Source organism: Neovison vison, chromosome X (assembly GCF_020171115.1).
Source record: "Neovison vison isolate M4711 chromosome X, ASM_NN_V1, whole genome shotgun sequence".
NCBI lineage: Eukaryota > Metazoa > Chordata > Mammalia > Carnivora > Mustelidae > Neogale > Neogale vison.
This window is the reverse complement of record NC_058105.1, coordinates 34,098,773-34,103,897: the sequence shown is the minus strand read 5'-3', so window position 1 is coordinate 34,103,897 and position 5,125 is coordinate 34,098,773. Positions and strand designations below refer to the sequence as shown.

General features: G+C 37.5%; 1 pseudogene; it reads left to right on the top strand.

Annotated features, from left to right (window-relative positions):
• Positions 1-564: 564 nt before the first annotated feature.
• Positions 565-1,174, top strand: LOC122896539 (annotated as a pseudogene).
• The last annotated feature ends 3,951 nt before the right edge of the window (positions 1,175-5,125 follow it).

Here is a 5,125-nt window from a genome sequence, read left to right as displayed (position 1 = left end):
GATTTTCATATAAAACCATATCTCTTAACAAATATGAGGTGTTTTGAGAGGCTGGGTGGCTGAGTCAGCTAATTAGCTACCTTTGGCTCAGGCCATGATCCCAAAATCCTGGGATGGAGCCCTGTGTTGTGGGGCTCAATGCTCAGTGAGGAGTCTGCTTCTCCCTCACCCTATACCTCTGCCCCTCACCCTGCTCATGCTTTCTTCTCTGTCGAGTAAATAAATATTTAAAAAAAATAATAATAAGTGTCTCATGGATAGAAATTTGCCAGAAACTTTATCATCAAAATTGAAATAATATGGGAAGTACAGAGAGTCATAGAATATTTTCTGTGAAGGATACAAACACAGGCATTATACTTTTTAAATTAATTATTAAATCAGCAACCCGTTTCTACTTAAAACTTCCTCGGCTGGTAGTTGCCAGAGGGAAGGAGGATGGAGGTTATGGGTGAGACAGGTGTAGGGAATCAAGAGGTACCAACTTGCAGTTATAAAATAAATAAGCCATGGGGATAAAAAGTATAACATAAAAGCTCTGCCACCACCATCTGCACAGTAACCATGATGCCCTACTCCATCACCTGCTTCCCTGTTCGCAGCTATGTGTATGCTGCTGACTCACCAGAGCCAGAGCTGGAAGAAGGAGGTGGTGACCGTGGAGACAGGGCTGAAGGGCTCACTCAAGGCCCCCTGTCTCTATGGGCAACTTTCCAAGCTCCAGAATGGAGACCTTGTACCAGTCCAATGCCATCTTGTGATATCCAGGCTACTCCCTTAGGCTTTCTGGGAAAAACCAGTGGGAGGCGGTTCTGGTGCACATGGTGAATGATGGCATGGAGAATATCCCCGGCAAATACCTCATCCTCATCTATACAAACTAGGAGTCAGACAAATAGGAGTAAGTGAAGGCACTACTGGGTACCTGAAGACCTTTGAGACCATACTGTCCCAGAACGAGGGGGATCAGGACTTCATCATGGGCAAAAGATCTCCTTTCCAGACTTCAACCTGCTGGACTCATTGCTGATTCACCAGGTCCTGACCGTCAGTTGCCTGGACTCATGCTCCGGATCTCAGCCTACCTGGGCGCCACAGCACCCAGCCCAAGCTCAAGGCCTTCCTGGCCTCCTCTAATCATGAGAACCTCCCTATTAATGGCAATTGGAAATAGTGAGGGTTTGTGGCACCCTCAGCAGAAAGCAGGAGCTGCCTGCCTTCTTTTCCCCAGGACCAATCAAATTTCCAAGAGAGAATTAAAAAAAAAAAAAAAATATATATATATATATACATATATATATATATATATATATAAAACACAGGAAATAGAGTCAATGATATTGTAATAATGTATTATTACAGATGACAACTATACTTATGGTATTTTATAATGTATATAATTCTCTAATCACTATGACTGTATCCCTAAAACTACTATAATAGTGTATGTCAACTACATTTCAATTAAAAATGCATCTCCAAAACAAGAATTAAATGGCCTTATGACACTTTTTTTAAACCTAAGAAGCTACCTTCACTCTATTTTTAATTAGAAAGCAAAATTCTCTTCTCCTCATAATACTTCTTTATATGGCAGCTATTTGCTTACTGTTATTGGACATTTAAATTCCTTTTTGCTTAAGCTTCTTATTTACTCCTTTAGAGGTTGTTGATACCATAATGGGAAAGTTTTTGCTAAGTGCTAACTCAGCAGGAATACTTCAAACTGTTCTAAAATGTCTTGAACACTGGTAAAGTGGGGAGGGAAGGTTTATCAAAAAAGGGTATGGGGGCACCTGGGTGGCTCAGTGGGTTAAGCCTCTGCCTTCCGCTCGGGTCATGATCTCAGGGTCCTGGGATCAAGTCCCGCATCGGGCTCTCTGCTCGGTGGGGAGCCTGCTTCCCCCTCTCCTCTGCCTGCCTCTCTGCCTACTTGTGATCTCTGTCTGTCAAATAAATAAATAAAATCTTTTTTTAAAAAAGTGTATGGAGTTTTAAAGAGAGCTTATGAAGCAGATTAAAACAGTCAGAACTTGGAACATTGGAACAGTGGAAATTAATTAGTTTCAGATTTAAGGAAAAAAAACTGTAAGAAAGTGTGAAAGTGCTTCAAATAACTGAGTAACAGTGACCTACATATCCATACATAAATCAAATTGCATTCAGATATTTATTTTTAAATTCTCACGTTATCACCAACTATTAATCCAAAATTATGCTCCAATTACATATATAGTGTATCCAGATCATGCGTTGCAAAGTCCTACCATAAGATAGTCCAATCACATCTGCATTATCATATGCAACTCTTTGTGCCATATTTTAAAAAATATTTCCAGAAGCAGGCAACCAGATTGTGAGTAAGCCTAAAATTCCACAATGTTTAGTGTGAGGAAAAGAAACTTAGAGGACACTTGATCCCTATTTTCAAATAACTTGACTACCATATTAGAGAAGGAATATGTTTACTCTGTGGAGCTCCAGAGGGTAAATTTGAGCGAAATGATAACTCAGCGTGAGCAAACATCTTATGAAACTCAAAAGAAACGGACTCCTTCTGAGGTAGCCAGCAACTCAGCACTGACCATGATCTAGCAGAGACTAACACAATTCATCAGAGATGCTACACTACAGTGAGATTAATTACTTGGTTGTTGTTTTAAATAAGGAAAATTCATTAGACTATCTAGAGGATTGTTACAAAAAGTTCCAAATGACCTTTTAGGGTTTATTAACCTACCAAAATTTCAAAATCCCTTCCTATTATTAGAGGAACAAATGCATTTAATGAAAACAAGCATAAGTAGTTTGCAAAATAACTCCATGAATCACTTTTTTCCCCAATTTTATTATAATTTTTATTTTGGTAAAATCTGACTTTTTACAGATTAATTTCTTTTTAGGCCATGGGCCACTGGTTCATAGATTAACTATATAGTTTAGTTATATCAGCTTCATGTTAAAAACTTATTTTTAAAAAGAAAGTTATAATGATTTAGATTATACAATGAGGAAAAGGACTGTGTCTTCAGTAGTGTTGGGAAAACTGGACAGCCACAAGCAAAAGAATGAAACTGGACCCCTCTCTCATACCACTCACAAAAATCAAGTCAAAATGTATTAAAGATAAGCATGTAAGACCTAGAACCATGAAACTCCTAGACGAAAATATAGGGGTAAGCTCCTTCACACTAGTCTTGACAATGAGTTTTTGGATTTGAAACCAAAAGCAAAAGCAACAAAAGCGAAAGCCAACAAGTAGGACTACAACATAAGCTTCCACATAGCAAAAGATACCATCAACAAAATGAAAAGATGACCTATGAAATGGGAGAAAATATTTGAAAACCACATATCCAATAAAGAGTTAATATTCAAAATATACAAGGAACTCACATAACTCAATGGCAAAAATAAAAATTAAAAAAATTAAGAAATGAACAAAGGACTTGAATCAACATTTTACCCAAGAAGATATACAAATAACCAACAGGTACATGAAAAGGTGTACAAAATCACTCATCATCAGGGAAATGCAGACCAAAACCACAATGGTATACCACCTTACACCTGCTAGGGTGGCTAGTATCATCAAAAAAACAAGAGATACCAATTGATTCCAAGGATGTGAAGAAAAGAGAATTTTTGTATACAATTGATGGAAATGTAAACTGCTACCACTATTATGGAAAACAGTATGAAGCTTCCTCAAACAGTTAAAAATAGAACCACCATGTGATACAGCAATCCCACTTTTGAGTGTACACCCAAAGGAAACAAAACCACAATCTCAAAGAGATATCTATATTCCATGTTTATTGCATCATTATTCACATTAGCCAAGGTATGGAAACAATCTAAGTGTGTCTGTCAACACATGAATGGATCAAGAAAATGTGGGGGTGTGTGTGTTTGTGTGTGTGTGTGCATGTATGTGTGTGTGTGTGTGTGTGAGGGGGAGAGAGAGAGAGATGGAATATTATTTGACCTTAAAAAGGAGAAAATCCTTTTACTTGCAGCAACATGGATTAACCTCAAAAGTGTTACGTTAAATGAAATAAGTCAGACAGAGAAAAAAAAAACACTTCATGGTATCACTTATACATGGGATCTTAGGGGGAGAAAAGGAAAGAGGGGAGGGATGGAGGGAGGGAGGGAGGGAGGAAGGAAGGAAGGAAGGAAAGAAAGAAGGAAGGAAGGAAGGAAGGAAGGAAGGAAGATGGAAAGAATGAAGAGCGAGAAAGTCAAACTCATAGAAATAGGTGCAGGGGTGGGTAGGGGAATAGGATAGGCCAGAAAAAGGCTACAAGTTTTCAGTTTTAAGATGAACAAGTCTGAGAATATAATGTATAAAATGGTTGCTATAGTTGATAATACTGCATAATCAAAATTTGCTAAGAGAATAGAACTTAAATTTTTTCACCACACACACACACACAAAAGGCCAATATGTGAGGTTATGGATGTGTTAAGTAACACAATGGTGGGAAACTTTTTGCAAAGTATACATATATCAAATCAACATGTTATGCCCTTTAAATGTATTATAATTTTATTTGTCAATCATATCTCAATAAAGCTGAAAAATACAATATAATTCAAAATTGAGATGTGTAGAGTAGTAAGAAACTTTAATTCTCTATTTGTCTTCATACATTCTAAAATGTTTTCTGTTAGAATTTTTGACAAGTTACTCCAGAAAAGTTAATTGCTTAGCTTGCTAGAGATAGACTAGTCTTTAGTGAGTCATGTCTAAAACCAGAGCCAAGCACTGCCTGGAAGAAACTAGCCCAATTCACAGCTTTACCTGGAAAAGTTTTGCTACAATGGGGCCAATTTTTTCTTCAAGCTGACCATTTGCACAAGGGTAAATATTAACACACAACTTAGAGCTGTGCAACTAAATGAAACCAGAGTAAGTGTATTTTAGCTCCTTCCAACACCTGGACAAATTCTACTTGATGGATAACAATATTAATAAGCATTTTAAACTTCAGCTCTGTGCTAGATCTATCAAGGTACTGGAGAAACAAATATGATGTATATATTAACTGTCTCTATGCCCCATGAAGTTCAGTCTAGTGAGAGGGACAGACAAGTGGTAATGGCAATATGATGTAGTATC